This window comes from Pseudophryne corroboree, chromosome 8, assembly GCF_028390025.1.
Source record: "Pseudophryne corroboree isolate aPseCor3 chromosome 8, aPseCor3.hap2, whole genome shotgun sequence".
In the NCBI taxonomy this organism is placed as follows: Eukaryota; Metazoa; Chordata; class Amphibia; order Anura; family Myobatrachidae; genus Pseudophryne; species Pseudophryne corroboree.
In genome coordinates, this window is record NC_086451.1 from 1,986,359 (window position 1) to 2,008,303 (window position 21,945).

General features: G+C 50.8%; 1 long non-coding RNA gene across 1 annotated transcript; it reads right to left on the reverse strand.

Annotated features, from left to right (window-relative positions):
• Window positions 1-657: 657 nt before the first annotated feature.
• On the reverse strand, window positions 658-8,008 carry LOC134948061 (uncharacterized). The gene is made up of 2 exons (XR_010182901.1): window positions 7,440-8,008; window positions 658-1,336 (listed from the first exon to the last, which is right to left on the reverse strand). It is a non-coding gene; the product is annotated as an uncharacterized LOC134948061 (long non-coding RNA).
• Window positions 8,009-21,945: the final 13,937 nt, after the last annotated feature.

Genomic DNA, 21,945 nt, shown 5'->3' on the forward strand with positions numbered 1-21,945 from the left:
AGACAGGCTTACATGGGCTGTGGGAAGGGAAGAGGTGGGCAGAGATGGGTTGTGTAGGGTTGAGAAGACAGGCTTACATGGGATGTGGGCAGGGAAGAGGTGGGCAGAGATGGGTTGTGCAGGGGTGAGAAGACAGGCTTACATGGGCTGTGGGCAGGGAAGAGGTGGGCAGTGATGGGTTCTGCAGGGGTGAGAAGACAGGATTACATGGGCTGGGGGCAGGGAAGAGGTGGGCAGAGATGAGTTGTGCAGGGTGAGAAGACAGGTTTACATGGGCTGTGGAAAGGAAAGAGGTGGGCAGAGATGGGTTGTACAGGGTGAGAACACAGGCTTACATGAGCTGTGGGAAGGGAAGAGGTGGGCAGAGATGGGTTGTACAGGGGTGAGAAGACAGGCTTACATGGGCTGGGGGCAGGGAAGAGGTGGGCAGAGATGGGTTGTACAGGGGTGAGAAGACAGGATTACATGGGCTGGGGGCAGGGAGGAGGTGGGCAGAGATGAGTTGTGTAGGGTGTTGGAGGTAAACCTCCTTTAGCCTCAGCCTTCTCTGAGAGGACTCCAACAACAGCCTGTCTTTTGCATTCAGAACCTGTGAATAAAATATACGTGCCATGCAGCCAGCTGGAGATATCAAATGACCACACACTGCACACATGGTGTAGTCAATCTGAGTTCTGTTCTTTTATTAATCCATACATATATATATACCTGTTTTTTAAAACTGTCACTAACTATTGCCTTAACCTCAGGATTGCGTCCTTTTCCTGATAACGCCTGCTTGTTTCCTTTTCTTTCTCCATTTCTCAGAAGCTTTGCCACAACTTCTTCTTTTTGTTTCCTTTCAGCCAACTGTAATTTTCCATTCTTCCAGGCATATTTTAAACATCTCAATATCTTAATACTAAAGTAAGCTTATAATCTATTGTATATAACAAAATGGAGTGACATTGGCTTTATTGCAGAATCATACTAATGCTTGCCCATCTACCTTCCTCATTTTCCCTCCTTTTGATTCTCAAAAAGACATCACACTATACCTCGCTACCCTACTTCGCCGAGCAGGTCAGGCGATGACCTGGTCAAGTACGTCTGTCTCCCTAGGCCTATTGCCAGGGGAGGGTAATAACCATCCCGTACAGACAAAATAGTCACAAGGCATAGATGCATAAGAGTCCTTTTTACAGTCTTTTTTGATTGCTTCCATTTTTGTAGACGGGTGGTCTGTCATTACGTGATTCAATATCATCATATTCATCTTGGTCACGTTCATCCATTTCCTCTGTATGCTCGAATCTTACGTATTTAGCAGGTTTCTTTTTGTTTATCTTGCGTTTTACTTTTTTCGAAGTGCATGAAATACAACAGAGAATAATACGTATGAGTACATATACCAATAAACATACTCCATCTACTTTTGCAATTAGGAGAACAATGCCTATTAACCATGCTCCGATTCCCTTTAACTAAATTGCACGGTTTAACCATGGTTTAACCATCCAAAATTCCAGTCTCCCCATGTCCATGATGATTCCTCCACCTTTCTCACAAACTGCTGTTTTATATCTTCTATTTCCTGCATTTTTGTTTACTGCCCTCCTGTCTCTCCTATGCCTGGATTCTAACAGCCATGCCCATTCGTTACTCTTATGCAGGGAGGGCCTTGTCCAACATCCAGTCATACATGACCATTTCAAACTGTTTTCTGGCTAACACTTCCAACATGTCTGTACCCTTGCAAAGTATATTCCCCATGTACTGTAATCAAATTTACATTTAGTCTGACATTCCATTGCTATTTCCAGTGGTTCCTGTCCACACTCACACAAACATTTATCCCTGCCTTCCATTTTTGCACACGGTGGTATTGGCCACACTGAATGTCTTTCTTACACTTCAGGGGTATTTATTCATGGTTACAGGGTATTTTTCCTACTTATCTCAGGGGCTGGAGTAGGGCCTTGACTTACAGGCGTTTTTACCAATGTACAGTAAATACAATTGCAACAACCAACATTGCGGATCTCAAATAACCCCCCACAGGGACCTATCAGGCTTAGGTCCAAGTAAATTCATAGTTTATTACTTTCCTGGGGGTTTAATAGTGATCTTGGTCTTTTTGCAGTGCGATGCCTGCACCCACGAATCTCGACCCTCGAGTTTCACCGAGGTGGGGGTCACTAGCAACACTTGGAAAGGACCATCATATCTGGGCTCGAGTGCTCCTCTCACGTGTCGTTTTAGGTAGACCCAATCGCCAATCAGGATGCTGTGTGGTTCAAGATCAGCTCTTTCTGGTCCTGAGGATAAAACTTGAGAATGCATTTCAGTTGGGTGTTCATTCAACTGCTTTATATACTCTGTCATATTTCCATGTTTATGCTGCAGTTGCTTGGGCAAATAACTCCCTGTCTTAGGTTTTTTTTTTTTCTCAAATAAAATCTCATAAGGTGAGTACCCTGTTTCCTTGCCTGGTGGTGTTCTAACTACAAACAATGCTAAGGGCAAGCACTCTACCTATGCTTTCCCTGTCTCTTGCATGGCCTTTTGTATTTTAAGCTTTAGGGTCCCATTCAGACGTTCTATTACTTCTGGAACCCCAAATCTGCACACTACTTCTGCTATTATTTTCCTTGCAGTAGAGATAGCATTTGCTTTTGCTATCACACCCGCCTCTGGCCATCTGCTAAAAATGTCTGTGCAGGGTAGAACATATTCATGTGTTCCATGTTTTGGCATCTGTATATAGTCAATTTGTAGTCTCTGGAAAGGAAAATAAGCTTGTGGTGTCTGTCCAAGGCTTGTCCTTGTTCTTCTTCCTGGATTTTTCTCATATCCAGCACTGATCCGTAAAGTTCTTTGCTGCCACATAAAATCCTGGTGCTACCCAATGGTCCTGTACCAGCCTAGTCATTTGTTCTTTTCCCTTGTGATCTGATCCATGGGATACATGTAGCATAGGTGGGTATAGTGCTCTTGGTAAGCACCATTTGTCTTCTTTCTTCCATAAACCTAAACAGGTTTCCTTGGCTCCCATCTTTTCCCATGCCTTGTGCTCTATTTTAGCTTGTTCTTGCAGCTTGATGAGAGTCTTTATGTTTACTTCATCTGCTTCTTCTTGGACATAGATTGCTGGTTCATGCTTGCTCTTCAGGGCTGCTTTCCTTGCTTCTGCATCTGCATATGCATTACCCTTGCTTTCTTCTGTTTCTTCCTTAGTATGTGCTTTGGTCTTTATGACTGCCATTTGTTTGGGCAGTTTCAAATGCTCTTGTTAGTCTTTGTATTAGATGCCCATTCTTTATAAGTTTACCTGCTGCTGTAAGGAAACTTCTGTTCTTCCAGACTTCATGCGGAGAAACAATTGCATACCCCGCCACCCTGTATCCTTGAACATAATAACTAGAACCATCGGTAAAAAATAAAAATTTTATATTATGTATCGGTCTGTCATCAATCTTCTAATCTGGCTGTATTTCTTCCTCCATGAGGGCTATACAGTCATGTTCTTTTTCCGGGTATGGTTCTGTTCTTTCCTCTGGATGTACTTCTTCATCTTTCCCTCCTTTTGAACCGTCAGGTTCATCTTTAAGAGGTAGTAAAGTTGCAGGGTTGAGAGAGGTACATCTCTTAATAGTAAGGTTGCTTGCTGATAGAAGGGCTACTTCATATTTTGTCAGCCTTGCTGTGCTGAGATGTCTTGTAGATGTCTGTTGCAGTATTTCTGTGACTGCATGTGGAACTTGTATGGTAAGTGGATGATCTATCACAACATCTGCACATTTGTCCTTTAGGATGGCTGCAGCTGCTACTGACCTTATGCAGGTTGGTGATCCTTGCATCACTCCATCCAGTGCTGCTGAATAATAAGCGACCTCCTGTGTCAGGACTCCTGTTGCATGTCCCCTATGTTCATGGCAGAACAAGGTAAAAGGCTTTGTGTAGTCTGGGAGTCCCAGGGCTGGAGCTGAACATATGGCTTCCTTCATCTGTTTAACAGCCACCCACTGTGTCTCTTGCTCTTCTTGGGAGTTTGTAGCAGTCTTCTTGGCATTATACAGTGGTTGCATAAGGGCTGAAGCTCCTGGTATCCAGTCTCTGACATAGGACACCAAACCTAGAAAGGCTCTTTTCTGTGTTAAGGTCTGTGAATTTGGAGCATTCAGTATAACTTTTATTCTTTCTGTTCTAAGGCGGCATGTTCCTTGAGAAATGCAGTGTCCTAGGAATATCACCTTCTTCTGAGCAAATTGAAGCTTGGCTTGTGTCACTCGGCAGTCTTTATCTGCAAGAAACTTTAACAATGATATTGTCTCTTCTGGATACTCAGGTGACCATTTCTTCAAGACTGTGGCCATGGCTTCTGTGAACTCTGATGGGATTGTAGCTCCTCCTTGAGGTTGTCATGTCCAGCAATATTGCTGTCCATCATGTGCAAGCATATCTTTGATCTGTACTCCTATGGCTGCTGTCTGTTCCTTGTTCAAGGGGTACTGCTTTATAGTTACTGGTACAGTTCCTGGTTTGATAGCTTCACAGGTTGGACCTTTATGGTTCCCACATCTTTTTCCTTTTGCCCATACCTTGTCTGGAATTCCCCATCCTCGCCAGATTTGTTCTGGGGTTTCTTCTTCATCCTCTTCTGCGGTGGTTGCTAGAAATATCTGTATAGCGGCTTGCACTTGATCATAGTCTGTGGGTGATAGTGCTGTCTTGAATATCACCTTGTTCCCTCTGTACAGAATACTTGCTTGTAGTTTCTGCAGCAAATCTGCTCCCAGCAAGTTGACTGGGCAGGTGGGAGATACTAGGAACTCTACTGGGATTTCATCTGAATGTCCTTGTACTTGTACATTGAGGATCCTAGTTTTCCTGAGCTGGATCTTTTCTCCACTTAATCCCTTTGCTGTCACTGGTTTTCCTGTAATGAGGTGTGCTGGTACTTCTTCCTGTCTTATAACTGATTGGCTTGCCCCAGTATCAAGCAGGCAGGAAACATTTTCTCCCGTTGGCAGTTTGACTGTAATAAACCCATCTTCCATTCTGTCGGGGGGGTTCATCGGTAGTATCATTGGTACTGGGGTGCCGGGACTTCAGTCTGACTTATTCTTGGGGCTTGATTGCCCCTTTTTTCTATCCAACTTTTATATGTGCGACAGTCTCTTTTGAAGTGACCTGGTTTCTTGCACCAGAAGCATTTTCCCGATTCGGGCTTGATCATGGCTCTTCCTTCCCCTTCTAATTTTTTCTTTGAGCCTTCTTCTGTGACCAGGTAGACTGTTTTGGGTTTAGCTACCTTTTTCTCCTTTTCTTCCTTTTCCAGATCTTCTAAGGCCTCTACTGTATCCAGAATTTGATCCATAGGTGTAGACCTATATGCAGGAGTACTAGTAATTTATTTTCTGTTTTAGACTTGGTCTTAAACCTTCCAATATTCGGTATCTGACCATCCTTTCTCCTGCTTCTGCTTCTGGGTCCAAACCTTCATTTCGGACCATATCCTTAATTTTACAAAGGTAACTTCTAAACGGTTGTTCTCCTTGTGCTCCAACGGCTTCTGGATACCTTTGATTTCTTAAATAACACCATCTCCTTAGGCGTGCCACAAATTGTGGTCCACTGGCTATAGTTTTCCTTTGTGCTTCTATTACATCTTCTATCTGTTCATGATAATCAGTGGCTTGATCAGCTGCCATATCCTTAAGCTGTCTTAGATCACCCTCTGCTAATTTATTTTTACATATTTGTTCCACATCTGCGGAATGTAAATTACACATAGTCTCCATATATAACTTAAACCGTCCAGGCTGTTTGCATGGATCTGGGCTATCTTTTATTATGGCTGTAACTTCCATTACTGAAAAAAAGGGGTATGCTCTTCTCTTGTAAAAAACTGTGGTCTAAAATTATTTTGTCCTTGAACATATCCCTCCTCATCCGCTAATATAGGCTGTCCTTCTCTTGGATTGACATAGGCAAAGGTACGTACTGGGTAACAAGCAGGAACATTTAAGTTTTCTGATTCATCTTCTTCCTCAATTTCATACATCTGTACAGTTCCATTTTCTGCTTCAGTGTAAAATACATTTCTTGTTCCCAGTCTCCCCTTTCTCAGTTTTCTTTTGTCTTTATGAGACAATGGGAATCCTGAATGCATTTCCCCTTGACCGGACAGGTTGTACGGTTTCAGTCTATTTATCATTAATGGAGTAATGTGGCCTGTTCCTATCTGGGGTGTACAGTTGGGACAGGTCATCCTCTCTGGTTCCAACAGAGATGCACATTGGGGACATTTAGTTAAATCGGGGTACTGGTTCCATACTATAGGAGGTTGCCCTGGGGTTCCCAGATTTGCGGGGTAAGGGGGTGGATCTGTGACTAGTGTAGGTACTGGGACTGGTAATACAGGTAGAGGAGGGGGCGGATTGGGAATAACTGGCACATTATGGCCCTGGTTCGTTCCTGTAGTTGCTAAACAGACTGTCATATTCTGGTCATCTTCCCTCTCTCTCTTCTTCCTTTCCTCCTCCTGCTCCCATTTCTCCCTTCTGTTAGCCAAATATAAACCTGATCCCCTTTCTTGCATTTTTCTATCCATTCCCTATTACAGATTCTGAATTTTCTCCATCTGTCAGTGTTAAATTACCCATATGGAGGAAATCCTCCTCTTTTAAATACCTTGGCTATATCTTTAACTGCATGTGGTCCCACCTCCTGTTTAACTATTTCCACAGGGGTTAATTCACCCTTGCTATTAGAGGTTCCCATCCTGCCTTCTGCCAACTTATCAACACTTCTCTCTCCGATATGAGTTACACAATTTCAGTACTCTATGTTGATTATTGTAAAGATGGGTTTCCTGAATACTACAGGTTTACCTCTGTCCTACTGATTACATACACCTGTAATCATTCAGTTTCCTTATGGGTGGACTCACACTCTTTCGTTATCAAGGTATATATCTCAATCTGGTGGGTCTGACAGAATAGGGACAAAAGAATCTTTCAAGTTCTGGTTCTTTCAGTATCTGGCGCAAGCCCTTGCCTTCCCTTAGATTAACAAAACCATGACATCCTGTTGTTAATATACCTTTCATATAACCCACAGTTTTATCATAAACACCTTCTTGATGTCCCTTACACCTTTTAAAACCTGATATATCTTTTTTCAGTGCGTGCAACAAATGTAATATTTACTGACCCATGAGGACCTTGCACAAACCACTTTAAACTAACAGTACAACACCCACAACCATATGAGCTTTCAAAATCAATACATTCTTCAATTTCAGACATAAATTTACATTACTGTTCTGATACAAAAGAGGCAAGGCTTTTACTAGGAAGCGCTTGAGTTGAACAGAGAAAACTGACACTTCTGACACAGACGTTAAAACACGTAAAGTAACAATTGGCGAAAATCGCAATCAATTTGTTACTTACCGCGGTTTAAACGGTTCCAACGTCTAGAGCCAGGTGACTTGTTGCTCCTCTATTCAACTTCTTGGCTTCCCGGGTTTCGGCACCATGAAAATGTTGGAGGTAAACCTCCTTTAGCCTCAGCCTTCTCTGAGAGGACTCCAACAACAGCCTGTCTTTTGCATTCAGAACCTGTGAATAAAATATACGTGCCATGCAGCCAGCTGGAGATATCAAATGACCACACACTGCACACATGGTGTAGTCAATCTGAGTTCTGTTCTTTTATTAATCCATACATATATATATACCTGTTTTTTAAAACTGTCACTAACTATTGCCTTAACCTCAGGATTGCGTCCTTTTCCTGATAACGCCTGCTTGTTTCCTTTTCTTTCTCCATTTCTCAGAAGCTTTGCCACAACTTCTTCTTTTTGTTTCCTTTCAGCCAACTGTAATTTTCCATTCTTCCAGGCATATTTTAAACATCTCAATATCTTAATACTAAAGTAAGCTTATAATCTATTGTATATAACAAAATGGAGTGACATTGGCTTTATTGCAGAATCATACTAATGCTTGCCCATCTACCTTCCTCAAGGGTGAGAAGACAGGCTTACATGGGCTATGGGAAGGGAAGAGGTGGGCAGAGATGGGTTGTACATGGGTTAGAAGACAGGCTTACATGGGCTATGGGAAGGGAAGAGGTGGGTAGAGATGGGTTGTGTAGGGGTGAGAAGACAGGTTTACATGTACTGTGGGAAGGGAAGTGGTGGGCAGAGATAGGTTGTGCAGGGTGAGAAGACAGGCTTACAAGGGCTGTGGGAAGGGAAGAGGTGGGCAGAGATGGGTTGTACATGGGTGAGAAGACAGGCTTACATGGGCTGTGGGCAGGGAGGTGGGCAGAGATGGGTTGTGTAGGGGCAAGAATACAGGCTTACATGGGCTGTGGGAAGGGAAGAGGTGGGCAGAGATGCGTTGTGTAGGGTGAGAAGACAGGCTAACATGGGCTGTGGGAAGGGAAGAGGTGGGCAGACATGGGTTTACAGGGGTGAGAAGACAGGCTTACATGGGCTGTGGGCAGGGAAGAGGTGGGCAGAGATGGGTTGTGTAGGGGTGAGAAGACAGGCTTACATGGGCTGTGGGCAGGGAAGAGGTGGGCAGAGATGGGTTTTGCAGGGGTGAGAAGACAGGCTAACATGGGCTGTGGGAAGGGAAGAGGTGGGCAGAGATGGGTTGTGCAGGGGTGAGTAGACAGGCTTACATGGGCTGGGGGCAGGGAAGAGGTGGGCAGAGATGGGTTGTGCAGGGGTGAGTAGACAGGCTTACATGGGCTGGGGGCAGGGAAGAGGTGGGCAGAGATGGGTTGTACAGGGGTGAGAAGACAGGCTTACATGGGCTATGGGAAGGGAAGAGGTGGGCAGAGATGAGTTGTACATGGGTTAGAAGACAGGCTTACATGGGCTATGGGAAGGGAAGAGGTGGGCAGAGATGGGTTGTGTAGGGGTGAGAAGACAGGTTTACATGTACTGTGGGAAGGGAAGTGGTGGGCAGAGATAGGTTGTGCAGGGTGAGTAGACAGGCTTACATGGGCTGGGGGCAGGGAAGAGGTGGGCAGAGATGGGTTGTACAGGGGTGAGAAGACAGTATTACATGGGCTGGGGGCAGGGAGGAGGTGGACAGAGATGAGTTGTGTAGGGTGAGAAGACAGGCTTACATGGGCTATGGGAAGGGAATAGGTGGGCAGAGATGAGTTGTACATGGGTTAGAAGACAGGCTTACATGGGCTATGGGAAGGGAAGAGGTGGGCAGAGATGGGTTGTGTAGGGGTGAGAAGACAGGCTTACATGGGCTGTGGGAAGGGAAGAGGTGGGCAGAGATGGGTTGTACATGGGTGAGAAGACAGGCTTACATGGGCTGTGGGCAGGGAAGATGTGGGCAGAGATGGGTTGTGTAGGGGTAAGAATACAGGCTTACATGGGCTGTGGGAAGGGAAGAGGTGGGCAGAGATGAGTTGTACATGGGTTAGAAGACAGGCTAACATGGGCTGTGGGAAGGGAAGAGGTGGGCAGAGATGGGTTGTACAGTGGTGAGAAGACAGGCTTACATGGGCTGTGGGCAGGGAAGAGGTGGGCAGAGATGGGTTGTGTAGGGGTGAGAAGACAGGCTTACATGGGCTGTGGACAGAGAAGAGGTGGGCAGAGATGGGTTGTGTAGGGGTAAGAATACAGGCTTACATGGGCTGTGGGAAGGGAAGAGGTGGGCAGAGATGGGTTGTGCAGGGGTGAGAAGACAGGCTTACATGGGCTGGGGGCAGGGAAGAGGTGGGCAGAGATGGGCTGTATATGGGTGAGAAGACAGGCTTACATGGGCTGGGGGCAGGTAAGAGGTGGGCAGAGATGGGTTGTGCAGGGGTGAGAAGATAGGCTAACATGGGCTGTGGGAAGGGAAGAGGTGGGCAGAGATGTGTTGTACAGTGGTGAGAAGACAGGCTTACATGGGCTGTGGGCAGGGAAGAGGTGGGCAGAGATGGGTTGTGTAGGGGTGAGAAGACAGGCTTACATGGGCTGTGGGCAGGGAAGAGGTGGGCAGAGATGGGTTGTGTAGGGGTAAGAATACAGGCTTACATGGGCTGTGGGAAGGGAAGAGGTGTGCAGAGATGCGTTGTGTAGGGTGAGAAGACAGGCTAACATGGGCTGTGGGAAGGGAAGAGGTGGGCAGAGATGGGTTGTACAGGGGTGAGAAGACAGGCTTACATGGGCTGTGGGCAGGGAAGAGGTGGGCAGAGATGGGTTGTGTAGGGGTGAGAAGACAGGCTTACATGGGCTGTGGGCAGGGAAGAGGTGGGCAGAGATGGGTTGTGCAGGGGTGAGAAGATAGGCTAACATGGGCTGTGGGAAGGGAAGAGGTGGGCAGAGATGTGTTGTACAGTGGTGAGAAGACAGGCTTACATGGGCTGTGGGCAGGGAAGAGGTGGGCAGAGATGGGTAGTGTAGGGGTGAGAAGACAGGCTTACATGGGCTGTGGGCAGGGAAGAGGTGGGCAGAGATGGGTTGTGTAGGGGTAAGAATACAGGCTTACATGGGCTGTGGGAAGGGAAGAGGTGTGCAGAGATGCGTTGTGTAGGGTGAGAAGACAGGCTAACATGGGCTGTGGGAAGGGAAGAGGTGGGCAGAGATGGGTTGTACAGGGGTGAGAAGACAGGCTTACATGGGCTGTGGGCAGGGAAGAGGTGGGCAGAGATGGGTTGTGTAGGGGTGAGAAGACAGGCTTACATGGGCTGTGGGCAGGGAAGAGGTGGGCAGAGATGGGTTGTGCAGGGGTGAGAAGACAGGCTTACATGGGCTGTGGACAGGGAAGAGGTGGGCAGAGATGGGTTGTGTAGGGGTAAGAATACAGGCTTACATGGGCTGTGGGAAGGGAAGAGGTGTGCAGAGATGCGTTGTGTAGGGTGAGAAGACAGGCTAACATGGGCTGTGGGAAGGGAAGAGGTGGGCAGAGATGGGTTGTACAGGGGTGAGAAGACAGGCTTACATGGGCTGTGGGCAGGGAAGAGGTGGGCAGAGATGGGTTGTGTAGGGGTGAGAAGACAGGCTTACATGGGCTGTGGGCAGGGAAGAGGTGGGCAGAGATGGGTTGTGCAGGGGTGAGAAGACAGGCTTACATGGGCTGTGGGAAGGGAAGAGGTGGGCAGAGATGGGTTGTGCAGGGGTGAGAAGACAGGCTTACATGGGCTGGGGGCAGGGAAGAGGTGGGCAGAGATGGGCTGTACATGGGTGAGAAGACAGGCTTACATGGGCTGGGGGCAGGTAAGAGGTGGGCAGAGATGGGTTGTGCAGGGGTGAGAAGACAGGCTTACATGGGCTGTGGGCAGGGAAGAGGTGGGCAGAGATGGGTTGTACAGGGGTGAGAAGACAGGCTTACATGGGCTGGGGGCAGGGAAGAGGTGGGCAGAGATGGGTTGTACAGGGGTGAGAAGACAGGATTTCATGGGCTGGGGGCAGGGAAGAGGTGGGCAGAGATGAGTTGTGCAGGGTGAGAAGACAGGCTTAAATGGGCTGTGGAAAGGGAAGAGGTGGGCAGAGATGGGTTGTACAGGGTGAGAACACAGGCTTACATGAGCTGTGGGAAGGGAAGAGGTGGGCAGAGATGGGTTGTACAGGGTGAGAAGACAGGCTTACATGGGCTGTGGGAAGGGAAGAGGTGGGCAGAGATGGGTTGTGTAGGGTGAGAAGACAGGCTTACATGGGCTATGGGAAGGGAAGAGGTGGGCAGAGATGGGTTATACAGGGTGAGAAGACAGGCTTACATGGGCTGTGGGAAGGGAAGAGGTGGGCAGAGATGGGTTGTACAGGGTGAGAAGACAGGCTTACATGGGCTGTGGGAAGGGAAGAGGTGGGCAGTGATGGGTTGTACAGGGTGAGTAGACAGGCTTACATGGGCTGTGGGAAGGGAAGAGGTGGGCAGAGATGGGTTGTGTAGGGATGAGAAGACAGGCTTACATGGGCTGTGGGAAGGGAAGAGGTGGGCAGAGATGGGTTGTGTAGGGGTGAGAAGCCAGGCTTACATGGGCTATGGGAAGGGAAGAGGTGGGCAGAGATGGGTTGTACAGGGTGAGAAGACAGGCTTACATGGGCTGTGGGAAGGGAAGAGGTGGGCAGAGATGGGTTGCGTAGGGGTGAGAAGACAGGCTTACATGGGCTGTGGGAAGGGAAGAGGTGGGCAGAGATGGGTTGTACAGGGTGAGAAGACAGGCTTACATGGGCTGTGGGAAGGGAAGAGGTGGGCAGTGATGGGTTGTACAGGGTGAGAAGACAGGCTTACATGGGCTGTGGGAAGGGAAGAGGTGGGCAGAGATGGGTTGTACATGGGTGAGAAGACAGGCTTACATGGGCTGTGGGCAGGGAAGAGGTGGGCAGAGATGGGTTGTGCAGGGGTGAGAAGATAGGCTAACATGGGCTGTGGGAAGGGAAGAGGTGGGCAGAGATGTGTTGTACAGTGGTGAGAAGACAGGCTTACATGGGCTGTGGGCAGGGAAGAGGTGGGCAGAGATGGGTTGTGTAGGGGTGAGAAGACAGGCTTACATGGGCTGTGGGCAGGGAAGAGGTGGGCAGAGATGGGTTGTGTAGGGGTGAGAAGACAGGCTTACATGGGCTGTGGGCAGGGAAGAGGTGGGCAGAGATGGGTTGTGTAGGGGTAAGAATACAGGCTTACATGGGCTGTGGGAAGGGAAGAGGTGTGCAGAGATGCGTTGTGTAGGGTGAGAAGACAGGCTAACATGGGCTGTGGGAAGGGAAGAGGTGGGCAGAGATGGGTTGTACAGGGGTGAGAAGACAGGCTTACATGGGCTGTGGGCAGGGAAGAGGTGGGCAGAGATGGGTTGTGTAGGGGTGAGAAGACAGGCTTACATGGCTGTGGGCAGGGAAGAGGTGGGCAGAGATGGGTTGTGCAGGGGTGAGAAGACAGGCTTACATGGGCTGTGGGAAGGGAAGAGGTGGGCAGAGATGGGTTGTGCAGGGGTGAGAAGACAGGCTTACATGGGCTGGGGGCAGGGAAGAGGTGGGCAGAGATGGGCTGTACATGGGTGAGAAGACAGGCTTACATGGGCTGGGGGCAGGTAAGAGGTGGGCAGAGATGGGTTGTGCAGGGGTGAGAAGACAGGCTTACATGGGCTGTGGGCAGGGAAGAGGTGGGCAGAGATGGGTTGTACATGGGTGAGAAGACAGGCTTACATGGGCTGCGGGCAGGGAAGAGGTGGGCAGAGATGGGTGGTACAGGGGTGAGAAGACAGGCTTACATGGGCTGTGGGAAGGGAAGAGGTGAGCAGAGATGGGTTGTACAGGGTGAGAAGACATGCTTACATGGGCTGTGGGAAGGGAAGAGGTGGGCAGAGATGGGTTGTACAGGGTGAGAAGACAGGCTTACATGGGCTGTGGGAAGGGAAGAGGTGGGCAGTGATGGGTTGTACAGGGTGAGAAGACAGGCTTACGTGGGCTGTGGGAAGGGATGAGGTGGGCAGAGATGGGTTGTGTAGGGGTGAGAAGACAGGCTTACATGGGCTATGGGAAGGGAAGAGGTGGGCAGAGATGGGTTGTACAGGGTTAGAAGACAGGCTTACATGGGCTGTGGGAAGGGAAGAGGTGGGCAGAGATGGGTTGTACAGGGTGAGAAGACAGGCTTACATGGGCTGTGGGAAGGGAAGAGGTGGGCAGTGATGGGTTGTACAGGGTGAGTAGACAGGCTTACATGGGCTGTGGGAAGGGAAGAGGTGGGCAGAGATGGGTTGTGTAGGGTTGAGAAGACAGGCTTACATGGGATGTGGGCAGGGAAGAGGTGGGCAGAGATGGGTTGTGCAGGGGTGAGAAGACAGGCTTACATGGGCTGTGGGCAGGGAAGAGGTGGGCAGTGATGGGTTCTGCAGGGGTGAGAAGACAGGATTACATGGGCTGGGGGCAGGGAAGAGGTGGGCAGAGATGAGTTGTCCAGGGTGAGAAGACAGGTTTACATGGGCTGTGGAAAGGAAAGAGGTGGGCAGAGATGGGTTGTACAGGGTGAGAACACAGGCTTACATGGGCTGTGGGAAGGGAAGAGGTGGGCAGAGATGGGTTGTGTAGGAGTGAGAAGACAGGCTTACATGGGCTATGGGAAGGGAAGAGGTGGGCAGAGATGGGTTGTACAGGGTGAGAAGACAGGCTTACATGGGCTGTGGGCAGGGAAGAGGTGGGCAGAGATGGGTTGTGCAGGGGTGAGAAGACAGGCTTACATGGACTGTGGGAAGTGAAGAGGTGGGCAGTGATGGGTTGTACAGGGGTGAGAAGACAGGCTTACATGGGCTGTGGGAAGGGAAGAGGTGGGCAGTGATGGGTTGTGCAGGGGTGAGAAGACAGGCTTACATGAGCTGTGGGAAGGGAAGAGGTGGGCAGTGATGGGTTGTGCATGGGTGAGAAGACAGGCTTACATGGGCTGTGGGCAGGGAAGAGGTGGGCAGTGATGGGTTCTGCAGGGGTGAGAATAAGAGAGAACATTTGTATAAAACCGAAGTGACAGCTTAGGGGGTTCCGTCATTCTCAGAACACTATACAAATGGTGATCTGGGAGCTTAGAGTGGGCACCTTCTGTAAGTCCTATCCCTGTCTCTGTCACCGCCAGATTGCGGATATTGGCCCTCATTCCGAGTTGTTCGCTCGCAAGGCGATTTTAGCAGAGTTGCTCACGCTAAGCCGCCGCCTACTGGGAGTGTATCTTAGCATCTTAAAATTGCGATCGATATATTCGCAATATTGCGATTAGCACACTTCTTAGCAGTTTCTGAGTAGCTTCAGACTTACTCGGCATCTGCGATCAGTTCAGTGCTTGTCGTTCCTGGGTTGACGTCACAAACACACCCAGCGTTCGCCCAGACACTCCCCCGTTTCTCCGGCCACTCCTGCGTTTTTTCCGGAAACTGTAGCGTTTTTTCCCACACGCCCATAAAACGGCCTGTTTCCGACCAGAAACACCCATTTCCTGTCAATCACACTACGATCGCCGGAGCGATGAAAAAGCCGTGAGTAAAAATCCTAACTTCATAGCAAATTTACTTGGCGCAGTCGCAGTGCGGACATTGCGCATGTGCACTAAGCGGAAAATCGCTGCGATGCGATGAAATTTACCGAGCGAACGACTCGGAATGAGGGCCATTATACTGCACATACTGTACATGGCATGACGGCCACACGGGCAGTCTCAGTGACGCAGGAAGCTATCCCTACACTGGCAAGATATTCCCTGGGACAGTCTCCTGTGGAGCTGCTGCAAGAGATCTTTGATAAATTTCCTTGATAAAACGTTCCTTATTGCTGCAATTTGCTCATTGTCAGTCCTGGAAAGCACTTGTTCATAACGGGTGTTCCGGCGCCGGTATACTGTGCGCCGGGATCCCAACAACCGGTATACTGAATACCACCCGTTCATAACTAGGACGCTTTGCAGCTTCCTTTTACATTCACAGAAGATAATATCGGCTTTTAAAATGTTTTTAATTCCCTTATTATACACTTGTTTCAGTCTGGCATTTCACAGGCTGGAAACCGGCTGGCCACTATGTGTATCTTTCCCTGGGTTATCAGCTAGTGTCACTTCTATGGAAGAGTTGTCTATGTATGTACATAACCCTTACTCACCCATCCACCCACTCACCCTCCACCGTCTGTACGGAAGGGCACTACATTTTCCATTGAAGTGCAATGTATTACAGTCACATCCCCTCACGTTATTGTGAAACATCCACCTGTCTGATGTGTGCCTCTGTTAGGCGCCGTGGTCCGCGATGTCCTCGCGGCCCGGCGCCTAGCAACTAGGGACGCCAGGCGTACGAGCCGCTGGGTCCCTAGCAACGCTGGGATGCCGTGCGCGCTTAGCCGCCGGCTCCCTAGCAACACTGAGCCGCCTAGACCCTAGCAACGGGGACGCCACGGGCGGACCGCGCTCCCCGTTGCAGGGTCAATCTAATCAAGTTAAAACACTCACACATTTGTCTTCTGCTCGTGCAGCAAGCCAGCTGCACGGCATGCTTGTTAATCAGGCTCCGAACATCTGATTGGAGGACTCCCTGTTAAAAACCTGCTCAGTGCTTCACACAGACGCCGGTAATAGCTTCCTGCATGCTGCTTTGGTTGCTGAACGTCTGTTCCAGTCCTGCTGTCCTGGGGTGAGAAGACAGGCTTACATGGACTATGGGAAGGGAAGAGGTGGGCAGAGATGGGTTGTACAGGGTAAGAAGACAGGCTTACATGGGCTGTGGGAAGGGAAGAGGTGTGCAGAGATGCGTTGTGTAGGGTGAGAAGACAGGCTAACATGGGCTGTGGGAAGGGAAGAGGTGTGCAGAGATGCGTTGTGTAGGGTGAGAAGACAGGCTTACATGGGCTATGGGAAGGGAAGAGGTGGGCAGAGATGGGTTGTACAGGGTAAGAAGACAGGCTTACATGGGCTGTGGGAAGGGAAGAGGTGGGCAGAGATGGGTTGTACAGGGGTGAGAAGACAGGCTTACATGGGCTGTGGGCAGGGAAGAGGTGGGCAGAGATGGGTTGTGTAGGGGTGAGAAGACAGGCTTACATGGGCTGTGGGCAGGGAAGAGGTGGGCAGAGATGGGTTGTGCAGGGGTGAGAAGACAGGCTTACATGGGCTGGGGGCAGGGAAGAGGTGGGCAGAGATTGGCTGTACATGGGTGAGAAGACAGGCTTACATGGGCTGGGGGCAGGTAAGAGGTGGGCAAAGATGGGCTGTACATGGGTGAGAAGACAGGCTTACATGGGCTGTGGGCAGGGAAGAGGTGGGCAGAGATGGGTTGTACAGGGGTGAGAAGACAGGCTTACATGGGCTGGGGGCAGGGAAGAGGTGGGCAAAGATGGGTTGTACAGGGGTGAGAAGACAGGATACATGGGCTGGGGGCAGGGAAGAGGTGGGCAGAGATGAGTTGTGCAGGGTGAGAAGACAGGCTTAAATGGGCTGTGGTAAGGGAAGAGGTGGGCAGAGATGGGTTGTACAGGGTGAGAACACAGGCTTACATGAGCTGTGGGAAGGGAAGAGGTGGGCAGAGATGGGTTGTACAGGGTGAGAAGACAGGCTTACATGGGCTGTGGGAAGGGAAGAGGTGGGCAGGGATGGGTTGTGTAGGGGTGAGAAGACAGGCTTACATGGGCTTTGGGAAGGGAAGAGGTGGGCAGAGATGGGTTGTACAGGGTGAGAAGACAGGCTTACATGGGCTGTGGGAAGGGAAGAGGTGGGCAGAGATGGGTTGTACAGGGTGAGAAGACAGGCTTACATGGGCTGTGGGAAGGGAAGAGGTGGGCAGTGATGGGTTGTACAGGGTGAGTAGACAGGCTTACATGGGTTGTGGGAAGGGAAGAGGTGGGCAGAGATGGGTTGTGTAGGGGTGAGAAGACAGGCTTACATGGGCTATGGGAAGGGAAGAGGTGGGCAGAGATGTGTTGTACAGGGTGAGAACACAGGCTTACATGAGCTGTGGGAAGGGAAGAGGTGGGAAATGATGGGTTGTACAGGGTGAGAAGACAGGCTTACATGGGCTGTGGTAAGGGAAGAGGTGGGCAGAGATGGGTTGTGTAGGGGTGAGAAGACAGGCTTACATGGGCTATGGGAAGGGAAGAGGTGGGCAGAGATGGGTTGTACAGGGTGAGAAGACAGGCTTACATGGGCTGTGGGAAGGGAAGAGGTGGGCAGAGATGGGTTGTACAGGGTGAGAAGACAGGCTTACATGGGCTGTGGGAAGGGAAGAGGTGGGCAGAGATGGGTTGTGTAGGGGTGAGTAGACAGGCTTACATGGGCTGTGGGAAGGGAAGAGGTGGGCAGAGATGGGTTGTACAGGGTGAGAAGACAGGCTTACATGGGATGTGGGCAGGGAAGAGGTGGGCAGAGATGGGTTGTGCAGGGGTGAGAAGACAGGCTTACATGGGCTGTGGGAAGGGAAGTGGTGGGCAGAGATGAGTTGTACAGGGGTGAGAAGACAGGCTTACATGGGCTGTGGGAAGGGAAGAGGTGGGCAGTGATGGGTTGTGCATGGGTGAGAAGACAGGCTTACATGGGCTGTGGGCAGGGAAGAGGTGGGCAGTGATGGGTTCTGCAGGGGTGAGAAGACAGGATTACTTGGGCTGGGGGCAGGGAAGAGGTGGGCAGAGATGAGTTGTGCAGGGTGAGAAGACAGGCTTACATGGGCTGTGGAAAGGGAAGAGGTGGGCACAGATGGGTTGTACAGGGTGAGAACACAGGCTTACATGAGCTGTGGGAAAGGAAGAGGTGGGCAGAGATGGGTTGTACAGGGTGAGAAGACAGGCTTACATGGGCTGTGGGAAGGGAAAAGATAGGCATAGATGGGTTGTGTAGGGGTGAGAAGACAGGCTTACATGGGCTGTGGGAAGGGAAGAGGTGGGCAGAGATGGGTTGTACAAGGTGAGAAGACAGGCTTACATGGGCTGTGGGAAGGGAAGAGTTGGGCAGTGATGGGTTGTACAGGGTGAGAAGACAGGCTTACATGGGCTGTGGGAAGGGAAGAGGTGGGCAGAGATGGGTTGTACAGGGTGAGAAGACAGGCTTACATGGGCTGTGGGAAGGGAAGAGGTGGGCAGAGATGGGTTGTACAGGGTGAGAAGACAGGCTTACATGGGCTGTGGGAAGGGAAGAGGTGGGCAGTGATGGGTTGTACAGGGTGAGAAGACAGGCTTACATGGGCTGTGGGAAGGGATGAGGTGGGCAGAGATGGGTTGTGTAGGGGTGAGAAGACAGGCTTACATGGGCTATGGGAAGGGAAGAGGTGGGCAGAGATGGGTTGTACAGGGTGAGAAGACAGGCTTACATGGGCTGTGGGAAGGGAAGAGGTGGGCAGAGATGGGTTGTACAGGGTGAGAAGACAAGCTTACATGGGTTGTGGGAAGGGAAGAGGTGGGCAGTGATGGGTTGTACAGGGTGAGTAGACAGGCTTACATGGGCTGTGGGAAGGGAAGAGGTGGGCAGAGATGGGTTGTGTAGGGTTGAGAAGACAGGCTTACATGGGATGTGGGCAGGGAAGAGGTGGGCAGAGATGGGTTGTGCAGGGGTGAGAAGACAGGCTTACATGGGCTGTGGGAAGGGAAGAGGTGGGCAGAGATGGGTTGTACAAGGTGAGAAGACAGGCTTACATGGGCTGTGGGAAGGGAAGAGTTGGGCAGTGATGGGTTGTACAGGGTGAGAAGACAGGCTTACATGGGCTGTGGGAAGGGAAGAGGTGGGCAGAGATGGGTTGTGTAGGGGTGAGAAGACAGGCTTACATGGGCTGTGGGAAGGGAAGAGGTGGGCAGAGATGGGTTGTACAGGGTGAGAAGACGGGCTTACATGGGCTGTGGGAAGGGAAGAGGTGGGCAGAGATGGGTTGTACAGGGTGAGAAGACAGGCTTACATGGGCTGTGGGAAGGGAAGAGGTGGGCAGTGATGGGTTGTACAGGGTGAGAAGACAGGCTTACATGGGCTGTGGGAAGGGATGAGGTGGGCAGAGATGGGTTGTGTAGGGGTGAGAAGACAGGCTTACATGGGCTATGGGAAGGGAAGAGGTGGGCAGAGATGGGTTGTACAGGGTGAGAAGACAGGCTTACATGGGCTGTGGGAAGGGAAGAGGTGGGCAGAGATGGGTTGTACAGGGTGAGAAGACAAGCTTACATGGGTTGTGGGAAGGGAAGAGGTGGGCAGTGATGGGTTGTACAGGGTGAGTAGACAGGCTTACATGGGCTGTGGGAAGGGAAGAGGTGGGCAGAGATGGGTTGTGTAGGGTTGAGAAGACAGGCTTACATGGGATGTGGGCAGGGAAGAGGTGGGCAGAGATGGGTTGTGCAGGGGTGAGAAGACAGGCTTACATGGGCTGTGGGAAGGGAAGAGGTGGGCAGCGATGGGTTGTACAGGGTGAGAAGACAGGCTTACATGGGCTGTGGGAAGGGAAGAGGTGGGCAGTGATGGGTTGTACAAGGTGAGTAGACAGGCTTACATGGGCTGTGGGAAGGGAAGAGGTGGGCAGAGATGGGTTGTGTAGGGGTGAGAAGACAGGCTTACATGGGCTATGGGAAGGGAAGAGGTGGGCAGAGATGTGTTGTACAGGGTGAGAACACAGGCTTACATGAGCTGTGGGAAGGGAAGAGGTGGGCAGTGATGGGTTGTACAGGGTGAGAAGACAGGCTTACATGGGCTGTGGTAAGGGAAGAGGTGGGCAGAGATGGGTTGTGTAGGGGTGAGAAGACAGGCTTACATGGGCTATGGGAAGGGAAGAGGTGGGCAGAGATGGGTTGTACAGGGTGAGAAGACAGGCTTACATGGGCTATGGGAAGGGAAGAGGTGGGCAGAGATGGGTTGTACAGGGTGAGAAGACAGGCTTACATGGGCTGTGGGAAGGGAAGAGGTGGGCAGAGATGGGTTGTGTAGGGGTGAGTAAACAGGCTTACATGGGCTGTGGGAAGGGAAGAGGTAGGCAGAGATGGGTTGTGTAGGGGTGAGAAGACAGGCTTACATGGGCTGTGGGAAGGGAAGAGGTGGGCAGAGATGGGTTGTACAGGGTGAGAAGACAGGCTTACATGGGATGTGGGCAGGGAAGAGGTGGGCAGAGATGGGTTGTACAGGGTGAGAAGACAGGCTTACATGGGCTGTGGGAAGGGAAGAGGTGGGCAGAGATGGGTTGTGTAGGGGTGAGTAGACAGGCTTACATGGGCTGTGGGAAGGGAAGAGGTGGGCAGAGATGGGTTGTGTAGAGGTGAGAAGACAGGCTTACATGGGCTGTGGGAAGGGAAGAGGTGGGCAGAGATGGGTTGTACAGGGTGAGAAGACAGGCTTACATGGGATGTGGGCAGGGAAGAGGTAGGCAGAGATGGGTTGTGCAGGGGTGAGAAGACAGGCTTACATGGGCTGTGGGAAGGGAAGTGGTGGGCAGTGATGAGTTGTACAGGGGTGAGAAGACAGGCTTACATGGGCTGTGGGAAGGGAAGAGGTGGGCAGTGATGGGTTGTGCATGGGTGAGAAGACAGGCTTACATGGGCTGTGGGCAGGGAAGAGGTGGGCAGTGATGGGTTCTGCAGGGGTGAGAAGACAGGATTACTTGGGCTGGGGGCAGGGAAGAGGTGGGCAGAGATGAGTTGTGCAGGGTGAGAAGACAGGCTTACATGGGCTGTGGAAAGGGAAGAGGTGGGCACAGATGGGTTGTACAGGGTGAGAAAACAGGCTTACATGAGCTGTGGGAAGGGAAGAGGTGGGCAAAGATGGGTTGTACAGGGTGAGAAGACAGGCTTACATGGGCTGTGGGAAGGGAAGAGGTGGGCAGAGATGGGTTGTGTAGGGGTGAGAAGACAGGCTTACATGGGCTATGGGAACTGAAGAGGTGGGCAGAGATGGGTTGTACAGGGAGAGAAGACAGGCTTACATGGGCTGTGGGAAGGGAAGAGGTGGGCAGAGATGGATTGTACAAGGTGAGAAGACAGGCTTACATGGACTGTGGGAAGGGAAGAGTTGGGCAGTGATGGGTTGTACAGGGTGAGAAGACAGGCTTACATGGGCTGTGGGAAGGGAAGAGGTGGGCAGAGATGGGTTGTGTAGGGGTGAGAAGACAGGCTTACATGGGCTGTGGGAAGGGAAGAGGTGGGCAGAGATGGGTTGTACAGGGTGAGAAGACAGGCTTACATGGGCTGTGGGAAGGGAAGAGGTGGGCAGAGATGGGTTGTACAGGGTGAGAAGACAGGCTTACATGGGCTGTGGGAAGGGAAGAGGTGGGCAGTGATGGGTTGTACAGGGTGAGAAAACAGGCTTACATGGGCTGTGGGAAGGGATGAGGTGGGCAGAGATGGGTTGTGTAGGGATGAGAAGACAGGCTTACATGGGCTATGGGAAGGGAAGAGGTGGGCAGAGATGGGTTGTACAGGGTGAGAAGATAGGCTTACATGGGCTGTGGGAAGGGAAGAGGTGGGCAGAGATGGGTTGTATAGGGTGAGAAGACAGCCTTACATGGGCTGTGGGAAGGGAAGAGGTGGGC